Consider the following 23,355-nt stretch of genomic DNA (forward strand, 5'->3'; position numbering starts at 1 on the left):
ATTTTACGAACTCATTTTAGATTCATATTATAATCATTAGAATATTCTTATAATTTATCTTTCGAATGAAATACCAACTATTGAATTGTTTTTCCAACATGTCATTATTTCCATACTTTTTCTTGGACAGACAATTGTAAATATTAAATTTGCTAAATGTTCTAAATTAGGCAGTTGTAAGTAGCAGAATTAGCGATGTTTAGAATTTTATTAGAAAGAGGAATTGCAACACCACAAAAAACTCTTCATTTGAGTTAAAATCACATGATCATCATGTTGTCTCAATTTGATGAGCACTTCATGTTTTATTCAGATCCAGCAGTGTCACCTTACATTTTGAGCACCATTGGTTATTTTGAAGTTTATATTTTGAATAGAACAACAGTGTGAGTTAAGTGACATAGCACGCGCTCCTTTTCATTTCCGGCGGCATCCGATTCTATGATTGATGACGTCACAGAACTAGAAGTGTCCAGATTAACATCACTTCCTGATTTTATTGATCACTTCAAACATCGCTAAATGAAAACATATTATGGAAAGCTACGATCTTCAGTAATAGAAGTAGAACATTTGCCGAAAACATTGACTGAAAAATTAAGGATTTCATATTTAAAAATTGAAGTATATTATTAAGTAAATTCTATACATTTTATTTATGGCAACATGAAAGACATTTCTCGAAAAGGTAAAGTTATCGAATATACCGAGCCTTGCGATATCTTTATATTTTATTTTATGAAGTCATAATTGAATCAGAAGTCCCGAATTCGATCCCACCTCGAACAGCCTGTTGTCAAGCAGTAGTGATATCAGTTTTCACTTAGAAATATGTGTATCTATATGTTTCCGAGTAAAAATAGCCCTCATCCGGCATTGCTGCATCGATAAAATATTCGCCCTATTACAAAAATTGTAATAATAAAATTTATGACAACGAGATGGTACAACTGTTAGGTTGTCGTTGTCATCTATAAAACCGACGTAGTTTTAGGTCGATTTAACCCAACAGCTTATAGTACTCCTGAAATCTGATTGCTCTTCAAAACAAAACAAATATATAACTAGTAATGCATAGATAGCATTGCGTCTTAATGCAAATTGCTGGAACTTCCCATACCAAAAATTAAAATTTTTAAAAAACCTTTTAGATTTTCTGAGATTTGTCAAAAATTGACTTTTTTGAAAAATTTCAATATTTTTTATATTTCGATTTTTTTTTACTTTGAATTTTTCTGAAAGTTTTGAAAATTTTTTTAAAGCAATCGTGCTGCGTCGCTGTTCTAGAGAAGAAACATCGAAGCGCGTAAGCGCAGCATCGCAGTTTAACGGAAAAATATTAGTACGAAACTCAAAGAAATGTAAGCAAAATTCATACTTATTATTGAAATCTCTATAAAATATTTGATCATTTGATGTGTATATGTCTAATGATCATTTTTGACCACCAAATGGTATTTTTTTACTTTTTAAACGGTACTTCATTGTGTCAATACAAATACGATTGTATTTGTGAACTGAATTATTCAAATCGGACGCTGTGTTCTCTCAAAATCTGAACTACAATTTTTGGCTCTTTTTGCACCGTATCTTCAAAATGGCTAGACCTGCCTTTGCCAAAAACTAATCAGCACGTCTCCTTATCAATACGAATCGAATGTTTTTTGAATTATTCATATCAGTAGATCCGTGTTCCCAAAATCATTGACAAACCTTGTATCCGCCCACATACACACAAATACATACATTTTTTCTAAGGTAGGCCAAAATGTTCAAAAACCTTTGAAAAGTAAAAATATATATATAAATGTTCATTTTCGTTTTTTTGCGATTACTATAACTTACCCTACGAGAAGTTAAAAATAATGAAATAAAAATGGTCATAATATGGTAACAGTTTAGTGTTATTTTGGTATTTTTGTTCGGCGCCTTCAATTATTATATCTCTTAGAACGATGACTTTATGCTACCTCTATGCTTCCAAGAACGATTTGAAATAATACCAATCAAAAGCAAAACTGGGCCTATATCACAAAACCTACTCAATAGATCAAATGAGGAACTTCTCGATCTGTCGTAGTCTTATAGTCGTAGTCGAATTGCACCGGCATACAAGTTACAACTAGAGTTAGAATCTTTTACGCTCACGGGACAGGTTTAATTAACAGAATTATACCGAGCGACGTGGCAGTGCGATTAATTAAAAACAAAAAGCTCAGTCGTCGTCCCGTGTAATGTTCAATTTATTTAGACGGTCCCGAAACGCTTCTTGCGCACATAACAGCACGACGAAATGAGATCCTTAGCGGTAATCGTAATTGAAAGTAAACCCTGTTAGCTTGTGCCTGCTGGCGCGGTGAAGTATATAGTAGGTAGGTAGTAGGTACTAGGTAGAGGTACCTCTTGGCGGTGCTCGGGAAGACACATCAAAGTTTATTTGGCCTGGAACAGGCAGGACCGCAGCGCTCATACCAAGTGATGTATGATTAATAATTTTCACTATTGCTATATGAGCATGTTAATGACCGGAGTCAAAGTTTAGAATAATTTTAAAATTGTTTAGAATCTTCCTGAGAAAGGGATACTGAAATTCTCCTGTAAAATAGACCGTAAGATAGCATTGTTATGGCAGCCAATTCATATGAATATGAATATATTATATTCTAATATTGTCCACGGGGCAATTCTCCGGTAAAGCAGATGGTAACGCTTTGTTACACTTCTTTCTTGGTAGTAGAAACTGTCAAAATGCTGTATATTTGCGGTGCAGCCAGGCGTCTCAGATATAAAACCTAACCTAGAAAAGCACAAACGTCAAAAAAAGAATGTTATCATAACTGCATTTTCATGATGTGTCATAACAACACAAGTAATGCGTGAACTTAGATTTTATAAAGAAAGAGAAAAAATAAGATAGAAAAAATACAATAATGCATAATTTGGCTTGAAGTGTAGCACTAAACATACAATGAATGACATTTATAACCAAAATTATATTTTTTTATCAAAATTAATTTGAATATTTGTACAATAGTTAAGATAATAGCAAAGTGAACCATTCTAAAAATTACGTTTTAAAACATTTGTATTTATTAACATGATAAAAAGAACAAGAATTACATCTTTTCTTCTCAAATTTAACAACCGACTTTTTTATAAGTTAAGAGCAACAAGATTCAAAAGTCATTATATTCTAGTGAAACAAGCTATTTTTGCTACTTGCTTCTTTATTATTTCTGAGAAACAAATAAAAAAATAAACAATATTTTTTTGAAGATTATCTTCTGAAATTTCAAGTCCAATAAAACTTAGATTAATATGATCACGTAACTAACTTTAGTACCTTAAATACTCGAGTAAATAATTTTTTAAGTCTTCTTAATTCTTAAGTGCAAGCAGCGCAGCAGCAAGTGAATTGGAATGATTTTCTAATTTGTTATGTTGATTAGTGGATCTTGTTTTTATAAAGTCTTGAAAATATAGCACATTCAAATTACCAAACGGAGTTTTATTACTCATGTAACAAGGTGGGGTATTAGTTCTAACAAAAAGTATTATAATAGTTGCAAAAGAAAACATCTATCATACCCTGTTTGTGACTAATTAGATTTCGATAAATCAATTCATAAGTAAAAAATAAATCAATTCCTATGTGTTATTCTATAGTTTCAGCACTGCCTTTCATCGTGACTGCGAACGAAGACGTCTCATCGCCAGTAAGACCTCTGAAGGAAACTAATTCACCTTGCATCCACCTAATCATCGGCTACCATCAGTTACCCACTGCCGCCCGCATATGATTTTTGGGGGACAAAATGACAAGTGCCGCACCAGAACCGACTCAACGACAACGTACATTTTCCGGGGCGGGAAAATGGGAGAAAGGAGATGGAAAATCTAAGTAAGGGAGAAGAGAGGTGGTCACGGACCGTTTCCCTGGTAACTGATGTCTGTTGATTAAAACAAGCTCCAGCGGTCGCCATAACAACCGTTCCGTTGATGTGATTCTGGGAGCTGCTCCCGCGGGGGATTTTCTAAACCAGTGAAAGCAACAATCCGGTCCAATTCGAATACATAATAAAAAAAAGTTATGCATTATAATCCTCAGAAGCAATATATTTACATACAGTTATTAAATTGATGAATAAAACAAATATCTAAAAAATATTTATCTATTATTTTAAAAACATTTAATTACTATTACCAGAAACTACTTGTTGATTTCTTTGCCTATAAACAAGGATTAGTATTTAAAAACTTTACTAAAAAAGTTTCGAGAACTAATAAAAGATGCACTTTTTGGACAAACTTAAATGAAAGTACTAGGTATAATCACAATATTGTGTTTATAATATCTTTTCGGAATAATAAAAATTAGTAGCATTAAACGGCAATTTTAACACTTTCTACTTGGATGCCGGCAGAATTCATATAAATCTCAGAATTCGCGAGTGGAAAGGATTAATTTAGTAAAAATATAAACCATATGCTTGTTTAGCCAAGAACTATAGCGTCTCGCGAGTCTCGAGAAAATGCATCTTGTTTGATAAAGAACATCGAGGTTTACACTACAAACGTTGAAAAAATAACATATTTGGATTCGTGTACCAGAAAAAACGTGAATATTTGAAGTGTCTTAAGTTTATTGAAACTTATACAAAGCACAGATATAAAAGCCAAATTAATTCAAACAAATTTTTTGGTAAGTGAACACAGCTTTTTGCCAATGGCATATTTAGACATTTTCAAGTCAAGTGCAATGATATGTAAAAAGACAGACATCTAATCAAGAAAACCCACCAAGAAATTTTTCAACAAAATCTTTAGAACTATCCATCATTAACAGAAAAGTTACCATACAGATTTTCCAGTAAATTGGTTAAAATGCTGAATAAAGTTAAAAAAGGTCAAACCTACATGTCATATAATTCCAATGTGGCTATAATGAAGATAGAGCTTTATGTTAAAAAAAAATAAAAATTGCCATTTTCCATTTGGTGTAAATAGCCATTGGACATTTGCAATGTAAATTACCAAATATTTGATAAATATTTTATTAAAAAAATATAACATTTGTTTCCATTTTTTAGTTCCATACCAAGATGGATTCAAAGAACACTCGGTTCGTACTGACCGTAAGACGCACTTTTGCGAAAAACAGGTCTGGCCATTTCGGAGATACGGAGCAAAAAGAGCAATTTCATGATGATATAACTTATAGCATTTATAATAATCTTTAAAAAAATTATACATTTGTATTGATTGAAACATCGAATGATTAATTACGGTACAGAAAGTTACAGCATTTTGTATATACCTATATATTTATAACTTAATGTTGACATATGCATTAACAAAGCTTAATATTCCAGTATGATTATTTAAACAAAACTTATATGAGAATTTTAAATTTTTTTGAAAATACAAGAATCTCTTTAATTTTTGACAGTATGTGCTTCAGTGTTACAAACCATATTCCACTTGTTTACCGAGGAAATATATACGAAACGTTTAAATGTAATACATTTCAGGGTGATATTATTTTCTGCACTGTCCTTTAAAATACCACGTAGGAGGGCATAATTCAAGCAAAGTGCTTTTGTGTTTTATAAAACTGCCCTTTATTATTATATATTACGCTATTCCTGCTAACTTCAGTAATTACCTCGTCGTTGTACTTACAGAATTAGAATCAATTTATTTTCTCATTTATTTTAACTGATTTTTTCATCATGGAAAAAAATTACTCTTGGATCTTTTTTTTAATTGTATTTCAAATATTGATAATAAAAGTAAGTTATTAAAACAAACTTTGTTTGAAAAACAACAAAAATATCATAGATTAAAAAATATAATGAGTACCTTTAGCATCAATAAAAAGAATATTTTTAGGATCAATCTAAATTAGGAGAGCTGGTAGAGTAATGCTAGTGCGTGGAAAATTCTAATTGATTTTGATAATTTTTGGTCAAAAAAAATTAGTTCGTTATATTAAATTACTACTAAAAGTGCAAATTATTTTTTTACTAAAATTGCAAATAATTAAATGCAGGAATAATATTTAATCACAACAAAAGTGAAACATTGAACACCACAATGACCTGCCAAAATAAATTGATATTTTTATTTATATCAATTTGATAATTATCAACTACTCGTTAAATTCATTATAAAAACAAATTATTTAAATCACAGAAAAAAATCACATTTTATATTTAGAATCTTTCTAATCAATTAGCATACTTTTACACAAATAAAAGTGTGGGGCTCTATCAAATTTTGAGAGCACCAAATGCAATGTTTCAATGAATTAGAACAAAAGACAAAACAGCCATTTTGGGGCCAAAAATAAATATTTTACATTCGTATACTTATAATATTTTTATAAACACTCTAGTTTTATAAAGTTTCACAGAGAGCTGCTTGGAAAATGAAGAAGATAGCTTGAAAACAAAATCATTCGTTTTAAGATTCTATTACTTATTTATGTTGTATTTCTTCAAAAATAGAAGCTTTAAAAATTTGTCTTAAAGCACCATACACCACAAGTTTCATACAAAATCATTTATTCTAATTTAGACATTTAGAGTGCCTCAATGCAATTCCGTGAAATGCAACTAGTTCCACATTCATAATAATAAAGCATTCGGGTGTCAAAATGCAATTCGCGATTACAATGAAGCAATTACACCGATTTATTATTTCATGCGGTCGTATCCATTTAAATTCATACGATTCATTTTAGTAAATTCATAATTTAATAATAATTTTCGAGTACTCGACGGGATTTGTCAGGCGCTCGTTCTACATGTAATTTAAAATTAATGCCCGTTTTAATTTTAATCATACCAGTATAATGATGTTCTAACACAACATAGATGTTTGTCAGTTTTAAAATACACTCAGCAGTTTCATCGACTATTGTGATATGAATTTGTATTAATATAATGAAATATTTTATCGGAATTTACTGAATCATTTTATGGTTTAATGATTTTATTTTATTAATATATACTTATATATAAATATACACATATTTATATTCTAAGCTTGATATTGCATGCATTTTCCGACTTCTTATTTAAGACGATATTCTTTCACTGATTCTCATCTAAAATTAAGAATTATTGATATATGTTTTAAATAGTTTAGTCAATATAGTTGTATTAATTTATTTAAATACTTTTTAAATTTAATTGATTGAAGCTAGATTGAATACTATATTTTGATAAAAAATAAAAGATAATTTTATCATTGATATTAATCTGGAAATATATACGTATCATGCATAGCTACAAAAGCTCCAACATAGTGGACACTATATATCATATGTCTGCCTAAAGTTGGTCTAGGCATACTCAAATATTACAAATTATTCTGAAATTTGTAATTACTACAATGATCATTAAATAATAAACATGGTCGAATGTAATGATATTATTAATAATATAATCGCCAAAATGCAACTAATTGTCCAGTTGCAATCAAAACTGGAATTAAGCGAATTCGCATTTATAGTATGCTTTAATGGTATTTGACTGGATTACATATTATGACTAAAATAACTGATGTATAAATAACATTATATAAAATTAAAATAAAATTTAAACATATTTACGATTGAGCAGATTCTGGGAAATGAAAAATCACTCGAAAGTATCAAATACATCGATTCAGAAGATGTACTGACATTTGGATCGCATATATATTATTGAAACAATATATGACGCTACTAGCAATAAATGTTGAAACAAATCAAAAATTTGAGAGCAAATAACTAGGAACCCATACAACAATGAAACTATATGCAGATTAAAGGATTTGCTTTATACTTTCCGCACAGTAAGTAACTTAAATCATCTTAAAAATTATAATAAATATTTTATGAGTTTAGTTATGTTTCATAAATTAATTTCATTTAGTTTATTATAAGATCTCAAAACATTCCAAAAATTATATATCCCAAAGGATACAAATATTCTCGTTTGAAATAGTCGTTACATAGATATAAATGAGCAGAAATGTGTAGTATGTTGATTTAAGTTTTTTGACTGATTTTATTCATAAATTTTTCAAACCAAAAATTATATATATATATATATTTATATTTATACATAAAATACAAGATCATATACAAATATGATAAAAGCTTATTTTATCCATATTTATAATAAAGCATATTTGTTATAATCATCATTTATAGTTACTCGTTATTAATTTATAATTTAATCGTTATTATTAATTAAATTATTTACAAATATTAAAATCTATAAAGCTTCTTAAATGTTTTGTTCTTGCATAACTATTAAATAAACTTTAGTAAGTTCAACTTCCAAATTAATTCATACAAAACAATAAACAAAATGTCAAAACGAATAACATTTACAGCCATTACAACACGCCGCATGTAAATACATTTACATCAGTACGCACATTCACAATGTAAAGCAATTCTCTCTTTGGAAATCAAATCAAAATATTTATCAAAAATAATTATCACCCCAGCGTGTTCGTGTCATCGGTGCTCCGAATGTGATGTCTGACATGGAAATTCCGTTGGGACTTTCGAACTTTGCTCGCATGTATTTATAATGTATATATATATATATATATATATATATATATATATAGACAATCATAAAATTTTATGAAACTTATAATGTGCGGCAAATTATTGTTCAGCAGCATTGAACTTTCCCTGCTATGAACAAATGATTGAAATGCTTGAAATTAATTAAAATTTGAAAAAGCTTGGATAAAATAGATTTGTTTAAAAAATATAAAGTCACTTAAATAATATATATATATATATATATATATATATATTAAAATTTAAAAAAAAATCTCATGTTTGTTACGAAATTATGAGCTTTTAAGTGCAACCTAGAGCTTTGGTGAAATTATTTGAGTTCAAATATTTCTAGCAAGCATTCGAACTAATTGTGACAAAAATGTACTAGCATGTACATTTTTGTCACAATTAGCCAAATTTTAATCATGTCAATTTTAGGTTTTTCTTTTTTTACGCGAAATTTTTCATTAATAAATTTATCACGTAATTTACCATTTTACAATCCTGATTAAATGCACCACTTTTGATGAAACTTGCCAACACACTTTAGTACATTTTTTTACAGAAGGGCCTTTCAAAGTTAACCGATTTTAAAAAATTTAAATTCATAGTTCAACAAAAGGTCTTAATTCTTAAAAACTTGGGCAAATTGTGGTATTGTTTTTGATTAAGGTCTTAAAAATGTATTTCACGGTTACCGTTCCAAGGTTTAAATGAGAAAAAAATAGTAAAAATTAACCACAATAATCGAAAAATGATCATAATTTCACCAAAGCTTTAGGTTGCACTTAAAAGCTCATAATTTCCAAGAAACGTGAGATGTTTTTTCTTAATTATTTTTCAGGACAGTTAAAGTCAGTACTATCACCCGGTTTTTGGCTTGACGTCAAGGTCTGAGACACCCTGTATATATATATTACTTATTTTTTATTGGCCTCGCTTACTTTACCATACCTTAGCCAAAACTTTTTTTAAACTAAATCTGCACTATATCATACTATGTTTATACATCCTATCCAATCCAACTATTCAATTTTCTTTATTGTCTTCATTTTTCATCTTCTTCTAACCTTGTTAAAAATAGGAAGCTTTTTAACTTCAAATTTTATTCTTACTTAAATATGCCTTAAATTATTACAAAAGTTATTTTTCTAAAAAAAATGTTGTTAGATTTCGTGAAAGATAATTTTCAAAAAACAAAATAAAAAAGTTCCGTGTTAATATCACAAATAAGAAAAACAACTATTTCATGATGTTATAATATAAACTTTGCCAAAGCCGCCAACAGAAAATTTCAGATTGGTGAAAAAACCTCTAGACTTGACCAAACATTGTGTGCGTTTAACGTTAATCAATATTTGTTTGAATCGAAGTTGAGTTTCATAACAACCTATGCAAATTCAAAAAAAAAAACATATCGTTCAATTTTGGCAACTTGTGCATAAGCTTCATATATTGGAAAATGTTGCAATTTATATTCAAAATATTAGTTTTTTTATAAATAAAAAGTGAACTGGTTGCTATTTCAGCGTAGTAAATCATAATCAAAATTTAGTTAATCAAAAATCCCTTGGTCAAAATAGTATTGGGTGACACTGGTCCTTACACAGCAGTATATGTCATTCTGTTTGTTATCTAAATGCTAATAGACCTCGGAACGTTCTATTTCACCCTAGCCCATCCGAATCTCCTATTCTTCTCTCTTTTCATACCTACCCTATCCCTACTTGACTGTTACTATAAATCCCACTTAGTTTGGGGGTTTATTTATTTGCCATTTAATTTGGGGCGGTTTCCGGCACCCCCACGATACATATATACACATAACGTCGGTCGTGCACGGTGGATGTAAGTTGCTTTTGAATTGTTGTAATAATCAATTATTTAAAATATAGAATATTGGTAATATATTTCTGAATGATTTAGAAATAAAAATGTGCTTTATTTTTCAAATAATAAAACTATATGAATAACAATTAATATTTGGCTCAAATACTTATTTATGTAAAAACCAAAAACATTACGTTTTATTTAACGTGATATAAAAAAGTGATATAAAAAAACTATCTGAAAATTATATTCTTATTGAACATAATAACAATAACACGGGCTGTTAGTGCATTAATCATCGTTTAAAAAATCTGTATTGATAAGACTTGTATTTTGATATTTGAAATTATTAATGTACGATATAATATGTAAATTATAGAAAGTTTTTCTAAAGAATAGCAAATAAACATATTTCTATATTCAGGCAACAACTGAGAAATTTTTGAAGATATTTCGATATTCGGGTGTTTGATATGTGTTATGTGCTGTAATGTATGCTGTTACGGTTTGACAGTACAATTAATGAAAGTAAAACTGTATTGCTTATAAGCTTATATTATATATTGGAATGCTGAATGGGATATTTCTCTCGATGATGCATCTAGTACAACTCAACATTCAATCACGAAAGATACGGAAGCTATTTTCCATCTTAATAATTAGATATAACAGAATCGCATTTTTGTTTATATTGTATTATATCTCTTTTGCACTCAAATGCTGCCGCTCCGGCGGCAAAATTCATATAAATCTCGGAATTAGCGAGTGGAAAGTGATAATAAATTTTCAAATGTGTTACTTTATGTGTTGTAAAATCTTTATTTGCTTTATCTATGAGGTGAATAAAATAAAATAAAAAATAGATTATCATTAGATGTTATTGTACAAATCAAGTGTAATTACATTCCACTAAAACTACAAACATAAACCAGAAATTAATAATCTTAATATAAGCACGATAGTATAATGTATTTCCAATCATAGTTTGTATTAAAACCAACCCTTCATGAATTAAAATAATTCCAATTAAGGTTTGTAGACCTTTTGTAGAGGTAGTTTTTCTTATCAGAAGGATACACTTTATATTTTAATCCATTATCCATTTACAGAGATGATCGTGTGCTAGTTCCATTCCGAATGTTCTAAGGCATATTCGATGTTCTGTTGTAAGCCTAGCGGCGTCTGACTGTGCCTTTTCAGTGGTTGTGTTTTTATTTGTATTTTTCGGATATTATATGACGTTGTAATAAGGGTGATAAATAAGGGTGGATTTTGTTGGAAATCGCGTCGGGATTCTTTTTTATTGCTCGCGCCGCTATGATGTGCGGTTACACGCGTTCTGTTTGCGGAATGAACTAATTTTTATTTATTATGGAGTTTTATTTCGATGAGGATTTCTCAAAGCTATTTAGGTGGAGGAGCTTTATATTACTTGAAGTGATGGTTATGTTGGGAATTATGTTATATCTAAATTGAACACGTGAATTTTTTCTATGTTAGCTGGCAACGAATAGGTAAAGAAATTGAATTAATTCATTGCATCACGTTGCATTTTTCTTAACAAACAGTGAAATCTTTCCAGATTTTAAAAAGTGTCAAAAATAATTTTTTAATTGTTTATTCAAAAAAAAAATGTATTAAGCCATTGAACTCAGATAACGTTGACAAAAAGTAAAATTGTTTTCTTTTATACACCATGTGGAATTGCATATATACACATTTATAATTCTTCCAAATGATGTCTTAAACATTTCAGAATGTACAGCAACGCCGAGAAAACATATAGCAACATTGACAAACCAATATTTCTGGCAAAAACAAAATTTTATATGAAGAAGTTAAGTTTTATAAATACCAGATATTATCAAGGTAGAGCCAATACAAAAATCCATTTTGACTTATAGTGTGAAAACGCAACCAACAACATCAGAACAAATAACACATATCAAACAAGCAAATATCTAAATATATTAAGTAAAATTCTCAGCTAATTTATCATTGTAAACTATGTATTTTTGCTATTTTTATATATACTTGTCACCCCATTGGCAGGTTTAAACAACAAAACTATAAATCATATTCTAAAGATGTATTTTTAAACGTATTAAAAAAAATCATAATTTTGCTATCGACAACTATATTTTTTTTTCTATACACTTCAAACTGGTAGATATTTTTAATAATAAAATTCATTTATTTAACAGGAATGCAAAGGGCTGATGGTGCCTTCGGCTCATTTATCGTACGAGAACCAGTTGAAACAAACCCTCACGCTGATCTTTACGATTATGATTTACCAGAGCATGTGTTGGTAATCTTAGATTGGGAACACCAACTTGGAATGGATAAATTTTTGGCACACCATCATGGAGGTGGTAATAACAAACCACCAAGTCTACTAATTAATGGGAAAGGCAGATTTCGAAGATTTCCTTTTAACAAAACCGAGGAAAATGCAACTGATGTACTTTATACACTATTGTAAATTTTGCTAGGTTCTGTTTAATTTTCAGATCTGTTTAAATTTCATTCACAATCAGTTTTTTGAAATATAATTATTACAAATGAAGTGAACACAACTTCTGCTTGGGATATATATTTTATGGCTACTTTTTTATAAAGATGGCACTGGATACATCTTTCGTAAGAAACTTTGCCAGAAGAATTTATCAACGGAGTTGAAATATCAATCAATTTAACTGATATCTTAAAAATTTAATTAATTTTACATATTATTTATCATTTTCTTATTGTTTACACCTCACCAGTGCTTAGGTGGTGCTTTTTACCCCAACCACATGTAAGCTATTCCAGAGGTTATACAAAAATCTATTGAATTTAACTTAAAAATTGCATTAAATTAGAATAAAATAGTTTCGTTAAAAATTTGATAATGTGGCCATTTATCTCCTAATCGAGAAGTCCCCAATTTGGTTGAAGGCTGACTACACATCATTTGCCTTTTACATTAAAATAATATCGTTAAAATGTGGTATCTTACTTGTTTTTGAGATAATGATGTTGGGCGTATTACCCGCGTATCTTTAAGACCCGCTCTACCCTGCATATTTAATATAATATTTAATTTTAAATAAAATGCATATTTAATTTTCATTATTACGGAGTCTATAACAATAATAAATAAACGTGTTGAAGTCACGAAGAATGAAATTTCATATCGATTATTTTACTGCAAACATAAATTTGTTGAATTAATAGAACATAAAATAAATAACTGAAGTACAACTTGTATTTTTCATCAACTTTATTGCATTCGTCTACGCCTTAAGTAACAAAGCTTTGGATTCGATTTTTGGTGAATATGTTAAATATATTGATATATACGTTCAATTTTCCAAGAAATCTACATAGCTTCCAAATACATTGTGGTTGAACTTTAGTCAAGTACCTAAGTTACAAATAGCTAAAGCCTTTGTACACGGTAAATATTACTTGGAGTTGGTAATGTATGATGTAGAGGCATCATACGATAATACGCATATAATAACTGACGCACTTGATATGTATATAGCTAACACAATAATTTCATACTAATGTTTTACCAGTTGTATATAGCATTTTCGCTAATAACAATTTGCGCCACTGTATGTGTCCATAGAGCCTACTAATTACCGTTGCGCTCGTATCATTAATTACCTCTACTATTCAGAGACGGTTCTTAGAGTTCTTTTTTCTGCTCAGTTATCTCTTTCAATACGATTCGGTTTCATTATCACGATGCGATCTCTAATTAATCTTCGCGCACTGATATCTTAATTGTCCATTTCACCGGGCGCACGTAATCATCCTTCTTTACACCTGTAGGCAATGATCGGCGATCCGGTCTCGAGACGATTTTCTTATGACTTCATTCATTTAGCTACGAACCACGCGCTAGACCAGGTGTATCAACCATTTTACTAAATTACAGTAACAGTGGAGAACGTGTCGAACCAGCGCACTGAAGGTTCACAGAAAATTAACACAAAAATTGAGATTATTTTCTTTTCTCTTTTTCATATACGGTGGAGCGGCGCATAAAAGTCGGCGGCCAAAAAGATCAACCACCGATATCTCAAAAACAAGTAAAGCCAACAATTTTTTACAACAAAATTTAAAAGTAAAGGGAAAAAGATGTAAAACCAGCCATCACCATGATTCTTATGACGTTACTATCGGGAACTATAAGGCAATGCTTGAAAATCCATAACAAAAGTAATTTCTTCCCTTGTTAGTCTTTTTGGTGTAAACACTGTTGTTTAGTTTACGAGACCTTAATACAATTTTTAATTTATAATCCTAATATAATTTTAATACGTTAATTATTTTATAAGATGTATTGTTAATTTTAAATTAACATCTAAACAGTTTTTTATAACCTCTATAAAAATATACACATGGGGGTAGGGTAAAAAAGACCAATTAAAACATTACTCTGGCAAAGGTGAATAACAAAGTTAATTAGGTTAAAAAAAGCAATTTTACAGAAAATAAATTAAATAAATAGTTATTCCAAATATGCTGATGAATATTTCTGACAAAATACCAGATCAAGGTTATATACAGTATGTATATGTATCCAAAAATGTATCCATGAATTTTATATTTTGCATTGGTTGAATAATGTAGCTATTACTTTCCACAATCTCTTTAAAATTAAAAATAAGATTTAGGATCTGTTGCCCCCTATGGGGTAAAAAAGACAAGGCGACAAATTTTTAATGAACAGTAAATAATACACATGTTTACAATGATGAATTAGCTGGGAGTTTTAATTAACATAGTCAGATATTTGTTTGTATGTATTATTTGTTGTGATATGATTTGTTTGACTTTTACAATATAATTGCTTCAAGTCAAATAGGACCTTTGTGCTCCACTTTACCTTACATTGGTCAAGTACCTGTAAATATCTCCCATTGTTCAAAAAAATTTCGATTTTGGTATTTGTTGCTGTATAATATACATTAAACAAATGATACACATACAGTTGAAAGTAGTTAACGATGCAGCCGAGCAACTTTAATGTACTTCAACGAAAAAATCACTTCTTACTGGTGCAAAATTATCAGTATCAGTATTAGAGTTTGTTGCCATTATAGCCTTGTAGAAATACACCTTTTAAAATAAAACTATTTGCCGTTTCGAATTAAAAAAACCACTATCTAAACACATATCCTAAGGAATTTATTGAATCAATTTAAGTTTTTCTTTATATACTGCGCTATTGAGTAAATGTGATTGAAATGCTTTTAAAGTAGAACTAAAATGGCAGACGTACTACCAAAATTCGAACTAAATAAATGCCCTAAAATATTTTGACATGAATTTGAGTGAGATTAGATTAATATCATAGATTGAGAAAAAGGAACAGGGACAAGCAGAAAATCAATAACAGATAAATATATATCATCAATAAAATGGTAAATCAGTCGTCTTGATTATTAACATAAAAAACAACCAGAATAGCTAAAATCACTGGTCATTTCAAGCCTTATGTAGTGCCTTATTACAAAACGTATTCAAACAATTTAACCAGTTAACTGTGGTGTTCTCATTAAACTGTGCGCACAGCTTTGTGTCGTCAGAATCGAGGTAAACTCATAATTTAACTTACAAGTATATATTTGTTTTATACTGCCATATCCTCAAAATATTTCAATCGTAAATACTTGAAATTTGGGATTTTTTTTAAAAATTGCAATCTTAATGACCAATAATCAAAAATTTTGACGCATGACGAGTTTATACGTCAATCACGTTTGACTGGTTAAAAGATTATTGATAGCTAGATACAGAGCTAATGATGATCGTAAAGACAATTTTTAAACTTAAGACAATATTCCATGTATGAAATAAATATGCAGCTTATTAAGTTTAATAACATTTTAGATAGAAGACTGCATACTATCAAAATTGATTAAATATATTGGCAAGCAGATAAATATCACATTGATTATTACTACGCTTAGCTTCTTCTACTAAATTTGTTTTATTACAGCATGACCTCATAGTGCAGACCAAATAATAATATATCAAAGCATTTTAATTAAAGCATATAATTTAAATAGTTGGAGTAAACGTGCCAAAATTATTTAAATGTCGTTCAAGTAAATTGTGAGTATAAGCATCACAAGTCTGCACGTTGCGTCTAAAAGTATGTTGTACATAAAACATGTAAATAATTAATCTAATTAAACAGATGTGCAGATTAATAATTAGTAAAAAAGTTTTGCAATACCCGATGATGTTTCCGACCCCTGACCTAGACCCACTGTGCCCAATGATGAAATGTCAGCGCGTCATGGGGTTACATTAGTGTTGAATCGTTGCGCAAAGGTAAATCTCAAAGACAACGATCGCCTGAGGATACCCAACAGATCAATCAATAACCCGTTTAATTATCGAGAACTGTTAAGATGAATAGCGGATCAATATCCGCTATTAAATTATATTCGATAAGGAATTGTTGTTAACTACAATGGTTGACCACAAGCGGTACCGAACAGTTGAAATTAATTTTTTTAATATATATTTGGTATCCGGATGGTTCAGGGCGTGTTCAAATTAACAGTCGTTTAATTACGTTGTATTTTCTCTGACATATGGTAAATAATGGAAACAGGATGGTCGGTTGTACACTACCAAAGCGTACAACCGGCGATGTAAAAGAATTATGAACACTAAATATCGGTTATTAAAATTAAAGATTACATATGTAAAACTATGACTTTTTAGTGTAATTAAGACAAGATTTAAAGTGCCTATAAAGGTAACACAATAAAATAAAACTAAATACAACATATACTTAATATTTAAACGTAGTAATAATATTCATGCACTAACAATAAGTGAACGTACTGCCTCTTTGTAAATATATTCAAAGGGAAGTTAGTAAATTAGAAAAGCCAATTAATTATTATTATTTTATTATTATATTAATCGTGACAATTAAAAATTATTTTTGCATGCTACTTTTTGAATAAATTAACAAACTAAGTATTTCTGACAATTTTGCAGAAAATTTAAACAATTTACAGAATGTAATAGCTAATTTGAAAAATAAAAACCATGTCACCTAATTTTTATTCTAATTTAAATACTGAAAAATGAAATGACATTGTCTAACATTTTATCAAAATTAAAACTAAATTAGGTATGCCTTAAAGTGAAGAAGACCTCATCAAATTTTTCATATCAGTTACTATGACCACTTATATATTTTTGTTTGCCGTAAAATTGAAAGTGGAGTAGCATCTCGCTAATCCGACACTATTAAAAGCCGGAGGGTGTCGGATTACTGGAATATAGTAATCATTAACATTCGATATTGGAACGTTAAAATTTTCAAAAAAATTTCCAGCGCTTCTGTGAAAGTGCCATCATAGTGTCGAATTAGTGAGATTTCACTGAAATTTTCACTATTTCTTCACTAATTTGTTACACCTTATCTCAAAAAAAGACTTTAATATGTAATTGATTTATATCGATAAAAATTGGCATATTGCCAAAAGGTAAAAGAACATCTATATTTAATTTTAGTTGCGATCAAATAAATAAAATTATATTCAAAAATAACTTTCAGGCCAAGAAGAAATGGTGTTGCCTGGCTCAATTTGTCTTGAATTATTGTAAAGTTTCTATATTACAAGCCATAGTAAATTTTAATTTGTTATTGAATAAATTTTAATCTTGCAATGATAGTGTTGACTAGTTGAAAGTTGAGGCATTTAGCCTCAAAGCAAGTTCTATTACCTACATAACTTAATAAGATTTAAGATTTAGTTGTTTAGATAAAAAAAAATAACTATTAATTTTAATAATCCAGCTTTTGCTTTCACTAAATACTAATCAACGCGATTTTCAATTGATATCTTTCAAACTGGCTTATAATATATATAATTGTATTAATTATAGTGCAGAAATCGCACTTATTATTACTGGTTATTATTAATGATTTTTTATAGTTTGCGTAGGCGCATAAAAATTTAAAATGTTTGCCAAAACCATAAATTGTTTTCCTATAGCTCCATTAAAATCGTCAACCAAAATTTTTCAACAATTACAGAAAAACCTCTAGGCTTTCAGTATTCAATATATTTTAAAACATAAAGAGAACATAAAATTAGAAAGTATTATTCTGCACACTTATTAAAATCACCGCAATAAAATAATAAAACAGCTTCCATACAAATCAAATTTGACCTACCCAATAGGAATAGATGTTCAGCATTTCCTTATCCCTTATCTATTTCTTATCTAATTTTTTTAACGCGAAAATGAGATTTCACCCTACTGGTTACGATTCGAGTGTCACTACATTCGTGACATACGGACCGTGTAAGGGAGGCTGCGTATTACTTTTACATCTGTCGCGACCGCAAACCTACCCGCACCCGAGAGGGTGCTCTTCACTTATAGTTATTTCAAGTAGTTATCGGTATTGTGGAATTGAATTAGAGGTGAGTACGGATTATTGTTTAGCACAATAATAATTGTTGTCCGATCGAGTCTTATTAATTGTATTATTTTATTATAGTAATTGTAGACTGACGGCGCAATGTTTATTAACAGTAATTAATAACACGACACGCAAACACTATTAGCTCAAAGGACCAGATATAATTTATAACTAAATACGCTATATCAGACCTTCAAAATAACTTAATTGAACAAAATGAGGAAATTAGTACATAATTCGTATTAGTAAGTGCAATTAATTCAAGCGATGCATACAGAATAAATTAATTATAACTAGATTAGTACCTATACTAGGACATAAAAATAATTTTATTGATGGTAGGTAAAAGACGAAAGATATATAATAACATTTTTGTTAGAGGCGTTAATAGTAATTGTTCATTATATTTAGTCATTAAACTTGTTTATGGCAGTATTTTGAATTTATTAAAACTAAGAATCTAGAGAACTAAATTTATAATAAATTAAGATTTTGAAATATTGCTCATATAGGGCACACAACTGGTAAGTTCTGATTTATTGTTCATTGTATTAACATACTGGATACTAGAAAAACGATTCGAATTGTCGTAAGTAGTTTTACCAATTGATTTTTTAACACTTTTTATAGGTATCTTAAAAATTAACTGCAGCACTAGTTTACTGTTGATCTTCCACATACACATAAGATAATTTTTTCTGGGAGATGCGAACGACATTTATCTTTGATAAAATAATAAATAATACAATATTTATAACAATTGTTTTTCAATATGTAAAATAAATGAACGTATCAAATTATAGAATTTTAATTACAGCGTGGTTTACAAATTCATCTAATAAAATGTTTGAAAAAAAACTGTGAATGATGTCTACGTGATCAAAAATAAGAAACCGCACAAATTTAATAATTCGACATTCAGATGAAGGCAAAACATTGAATAATTTTATACCGGATATGAAAATAATAATTTTACGAGTAACATATTATCATAATTTTGCATAAAAAGTGGCCTTCAAAAATAAGACGATACTGATTAGAAAGTGTTGATGGTACTTAAGGCATGGCTCAAATCTTTGAGCTGGAAAATGCGGCGATAAAGATAAAATGAATCAACAAAGTAAAAATTATGCAAGTATTGAGATGAAGTAAAATCTATATTTTATACGATTGTAAAAGGAAATGGTAACAAGACCCTTGTTGAAGAAAGCGTGTCTACTACTATTGACTACATGATGTCAATGCAGGTTCATTAGAAGTATAAGAACTTCGGTTCAGATATGACCTGGAATTTTTGTATTTAGCTCGTGATTTTTCGAAATAAGGGATATGCACATAAATACATGTACTTTATTATAGGTTTTGAGAGCCTAGCAAAAGAAATAAGAAAGAAAGAAGAATCAATGCATATCATATACTAAATGGTTTTTATTCACTTCAGTATAGTGACAGCCTGTCACCATAATAAGATATGGTGGCAACCAAAATAATTAAAATGAACAGCTAAGACACAAGTAAACTACACAACTAAGACACACAGACTGAAAAACCACAGAAAAAAATCTTGATAAGTGTTTAATAGAGTGGTAAACTATAGAGTGCAGTAAAACAAAAACCTATTATAATTATACCTAATAATTTATAAAGTTACAAACTATCTTTTATTATATACCATTTTTGACAATAAAAAAACGAGAAAAGTTCATTAAATTTTTTTAAAATCACTATTTGAATGATTCATATTATTGTTAGATAATTACATAATTAGTGATTAATGGAATCAGGCTCAATTAAAGACGTCTCAACAGAATATCGAAGTATATATTGTAGTAATAATAAATAAAATAATAATTATGACATCAATTAATTATATTTTCCCTGTTAAATAAATATTACTAAGTAATATCATTTATAAACTAACTACATTATATAAATATCCGATTATAAAACTTAAAATCAATTTGTTTTTGTTGCCAATTATTTTTTATCGTTATTATCATTTATTACAATTGCTTAGATATTGCCTTAATACAAATAATTTAATCTTCTTAGAATTATACCTTGTTTCAACATATTTTTCATAAAAAATTGGTGTGTTTTTTCTCAAATGTTACATATAATTCCCATTCCATAAAATTATATATACACGCTCTCAAAAAAAAATTACAAAAATGTTTAATTAATATTTTTGAAGTCAAAAGTTAATTAAAACATAAACCCTATACCGCGCCTGTAGGAAAGAAGCAGACGTAAAGGTGTGTTAATTCCTGTAAATGTGTCAAACTCGTGTATATTTAAATTTTAGATTAAATTCCACGCATGTAAACACGTAACTTATGCGTATGCATGGCCGTGTATATCCATCTACGCCTACTACGCGTGAGCTGCGCGCAAACTCGGCCGCTTACGCATCGCACAGAGCCCGACAATTCCCAAACGAGACCAGGAACGTAATTACAAATCTGTTACGGAACTGCGGGCACCAAACGAATATTGTAGGGTGGGTGGGTAGCCAAACCGCCAGTGGCGGCGCAGGGGATTTTTGGAGCAGACCAGAGGTGGGGGACAAGGCCACCCGATCGCTCTGAGTGTTTGTTTGGGGGTTATAATCTCGCGGGAGCCATACAGCCTGCTGTCACTGGCGAGCCAACCAGACCGGCGGGAAAGGATGCTCAACTTTGGGACGCAGAAATAACTTTAGCCGCTTATAAACTTTGACTAATGCCTATTGTTATTTCATTACAAAAGTAACTTGAATTGAAATATAATTTTCTAATTAAAAAAATAGATTTTTTATTATTATTGAATAATAAAAATAGATGTATTTAAAAATGTTATAAAATTTAACACAAATCATTCTGGATTTGGTTAATAACGTCATTATAACTACCGTTTTATTAATATTTTCTAAATAGCATTAATTTTGAAAAAATAATATTTTTACTGCCAGTACAGTCATAAACTAGAGTGTATATATAATTCTATGGAATGAGAATGATATGTAACATTTGAGAAAAAACATACCAATTTTTTATGAAAAATATGTTTAAACCAGGTGTAATTCTAAGAAGATTAAATTATTTGTATTAAGGTAATGTCCAAGCAATTGTAATAAATAATGATAACGATAAAAAAGTTAATTGGCAACAAAAACACATTGATTTTAAGTTTTATAATCGGATATTTATATAATGTAGTTATATAACTAGTGGTGCATGGCATTATACTTAATGCAAATTGCTGGAACTTCCTGTACCGTAATTCAACATTAAAGAAATAATTGCCAAGTAGCATTATTGTTAATTTTTTGTTTACAACTCCGAACCCGCTGGACCTGCCTTTACAAAAATGTAATGAATTAATCATTCCATCAATATAAGTAAAATGTTTTTTTCGATCTTTTTAATAAGATTTGTCCAAAAATGATTTACCATTTTTTGCACTTTTTGTCCCGTTTGTCCAAAACGGCTGGAACTGCCTTCGTCAAAAGTTAATCAGCACGTTATCAGCAATAGTAATATAATGTTTTTGAATGATTCAAATCCATTGATCCGTCTCAAAATTATTATTGAAAAAATTGTATCCAATTATAAATACATACTACACTCGCATCTATCGTTTCTATGTTCAAAAGGAGATATAATGAATAATTACACCAACTACGCTGATGAATATTCGTGACAAAATACCAGATCGAAGTTATATACAATATTTTCTCTGCGAAAAATGTGCCCATGAAATTTATATTTTGCGATGAAGGGTTTCGTGAAATCCCTTTGAAATTAAAAATAAGACATTTGACCTGCTTGACCCTTGGCCGTTCCATTTTACCCGGGAAAAACAGGAAAAAGAACACATTTATACAATGATGAATTAGCCGGAGGCTTTACTGAATATAGTCAGATATTTGCTTGTTTAATATGTGTTATTTGTTATGTTATAATTGATTTGGATTGCAATATAATTGCTAAGTCAAATTGGACCTTTGTGGCCCGCTCTACTCTATATATAATTTCAAAAAAGCTGTATTAGTTTAGAAAAGAATTACTGACTTTATGCATTTAACAATGAAATAAATAAAAAATATTTTTCACTCTTAATAGAAGAGTTATACAAATCAAACATGATATGAACATTAAAAATGTTGATAGTTATTTTGATATTGGTGACGTTCTTATCATTCAATTGCGTTTAGAAAGTTGAATTTATGTAACATACTACGTGAATTTCTAAAGATTTATTGAATAATTTTGTAACCATTTTTAAAATTTCTCTTATTCTTTCATCTCTCGATTGAGAATCGCTCCAGTGTCCCCGCGCCCAGCATGCGACCCTCCAGCAACGCACGCCGCCGCGTTGCTACATATGAATGTATGTATATAATAACGACTTCGGAGATTTCATTAATAATCATAATAATAATAGGCGTTCGTTATAATTTGATTCGCGTCCACAACGAAAGTGTTGTGGGGATTTACTGGACTGATAAATG

Source organism: Ctenocephalides felis, unplaced genomic scaffold (genome assembly GCF_003426905.1).
Source record: "Ctenocephalides felis isolate EL2017-DRISC unplaced genomic scaffold, ASM342690v1 CF-g0.4_SCAFFOLD_01886, whole genome shotgun sequence".
Taxonomy (NCBI): domain Eukaryota; kingdom Metazoa; phylum Arthropoda; class Insecta; order Siphonaptera; family Pulicidae; genus Ctenocephalides; species Ctenocephalides felis.